The 2,903-nt window shown below is 25.1% G+C and overlaps 1 protein-coding gene across 2 annotated transcripts in view; it reads left to right on the top strand.

The window, feature by feature from the left end:
- The window catches only part of LOC107644195 (pentatricopeptide repeat-containing protein At1g63130, mitochondrial-like), an 84,230-nt gene that overhangs the window by 32,849 nt on the left and 48,478 nt on the right, over positions 1-2,903 (top strand). The window lies entirely within an intron of this gene.

Genomic DNA, 2,903 nt, shown 5'->3' with positions numbered 1-2,903 from the left:
TTCAAACAATTTTGCAATAGTTTGTTATAAAAATAAAATTATAAACAAAAAATACCAAGGATATGACATGCAAGAATTCGAATATCAGATATTGTATCTATAATAATATATAATAGAAAAATCTGTTTTGGTGTCCAAAACTTTACTTTTATCCTTCCTAATAAGCTACTCCAGTATAAGTGGTATTCTGCGTTATAAAACTCCCACTACATCATTATTCACGTTCTCTCTTATCTCATAAATCCACATCACTTCTATAATTATCTCTTTCTTCTCCTATTCTCTCTCACTTCACATTATTATTATTACTGCATAATAGAAAAACTTCTTTTGTTTCTCATCATCTTCTCATGCATCCTTCTTACTTCATCTAAATATAACGTAAAACGTAATATAATTTGTTTTTCGTCGTTAAATAAAAGTGTAAAACTAGATTTATATATTTGTTTTGATTAATTAGATTAATTACAGTTGACAGGATACCAATGAAAGATTCACGTGAAAGTGATCGATCGACTTGGCAAGATTATGACAGGCGACGAAGGCAAAATATGAGTGAAGAACAGAGGCAGTAACACCTCTCGCCAGAAGGCGTGCCAGTTACCGAGGGAGTATTAGACGAGGAAAATAAATTGATACATCGACTGGTACAACTAATATGACAACACCATTAGAAGATATCACAAATATGCCTGTTCATCATTATTCTGTGTCAGGTTCTCTAAGTTATACTTTCCATTAATAAATTTATGTTGTTAGTATATCATTCAATATGAATTATTTTTTACAATATATCTATGTTATTGTACTGTTAGTACCATTTATGTATAATTTATCTCCTGAATGTACTCTTAAATTATCAAATTACGTTATTTTTCATGCTAATAATAAATTTTCTAAATACTCGTAATAACAGTGGAATTGGTCCAAGTAACAGACCGAATGTCCAAATATCGGTAGGGGTGGCAACACTACCCGAACCCGCGGGTACCCATCCCGCCCCTACCCGCTCGGGGCGGGTTTTAACGGGACGGGTTCTTGGGCGGGGCGGGGCGGGGTCGGGTTTAGATTAAACCCGCCCCGGTATATATATATATACAGGGACGGACCCAAGCATACCAATGAGGGGACACTTGTCCCCATGATGTTTTTAATTTTTGTTTTAAAAAATATAGTTATATATAATATGTCCCATTTTAAATTTTAAATAACCCCACTACAAATAAAATAAATTTAATTAGCTAAAGTTTTAAATTTATTTTTTTATCATTTTGACTATTATTTAACCTAATTAAATTTAATTATTGTACCGTCAATTCTTTATTCTCTTAAACCCTCTTCTTATTTTTATATTTTCAACCTTCTTTTTCTATTCCTTATCTAATGGTCATCTTTTTTTCATCAAAAAGTAAATTTTAAATTCTCTAATTTTTTTATATAGCTCTCCATTACTCTATGTATCTTTCAATTTCATTATTTTTCTTTTTGATATTTTCAATTGGAATTTTTAATTCAAACAATTATAGTTTAGGTATTAATCTAATATTTTATTTTTTTCGTGACTTTATATATTTTATTTTATTCTTGATTTATTCATCCTTATTACTCACTTTTTATCTTTTGTTCTATTATATGTACCTATGTTGCATACAAAATTTTAAAATGAAATATTTTTTATTTTTATTTAATTAAAAGAGTATTTTAGTAAAATGGTGATATAATATATATTTTAAAGAAAATAAATTAAATGCTGATGTGGAAAATAAATTTCACATAGCTTATTATTACTTGTCCATATTTTAAACGTATCGGTACGTATAAATTTATCATTGTACCGTAGTAAACACCATATTTATTTAATTAATAATAATTTATTTTTTCTTAAGTTTTGATTCGATAAACCTTCCATAATTGTCCTAAATAATATTATTATAAATATTATTATAATATCTTAATGTACTTTAAATTAAATATCTATAACAATATATAGAGAGAATAGGAGAGTTTGTTGTCTAATTTTCGCTTTTTCATCTTAATACTATTAATAAATAGTGTTTAATATATTTGTCCTCTTAAAATTTGGTCCAAAATATAATTATTAGTTAACTTTTCTTTATTTTTTGTACAAATATCTTTTTATTCTACACATAACTTTTAACGATGTTGTCTTCTTTCTTATTCTATAGAGTACATGTAGTAATCTCTCCCTATCTTTATTTTACTTAATTAAAAAAATCATAATTTTTATTTTTTATCTCAAATTTATAATTTAAAAAGCATAAAAAATAATTTTCTAAAAATATTAGAAAAAAATAACAATATAAAAATTACAATTTTGTTTGAAATTAAATGAAACTAAAATCTTAAAAAATTTATTAGTTAGAGACATAGAAGTTGACATATTAGATTTAGAAAAAGATTAAAAATTATTACAAATAAGTCTTAAAAGTAGGAGAGGTATTCAACAATGTAATATTTTTATATTCAATAGTAGCTAAAATATAGTAGTGTCAATATAATATTACTCTTTTAAAAAGATATAATATATTTGATATTATTTTTTTATAATTGTTGACAAATTTTATAATTTGATTAAAAAAAATTTTGAATACTTGATATTTTAAATTTTGTCTGAAAGCAATAAAATATGACTTAACAAGTAAGTCTGAAAAATAATAAGAATCTACATAATAAGTATACATTTAGATATCTAAATCAAAGAAGAAAAATATTCTTTTAGCAGATCTTTGATAACTCAAAAGTTAACACAATGGTAGTTATGGATCAAAGTCATAAACAAAAATGAGAGTTGGGATAATGGTATGGTGATAATTAATTGCGATTGGGATGAATAGAAGAAGAAAACAAAAAAAAAATAAATAAATAAAACAAGACAACATATG

This window comes from Arachis ipaensis, chromosome B05, assembly GCF_000816755.2.
Source record: "Arachis ipaensis cultivar K30076 chromosome B05, Araip1.1, whole genome shotgun sequence".
Lineage (NCBI taxonomy): Eukaryota > Viridiplantae > Streptophyta > Magnoliopsida > Fabales > Fabaceae > Arachis > Arachis ipaensis.
This window is presented reverse-complemented; position numbering and strand designations above follow the sequence as displayed.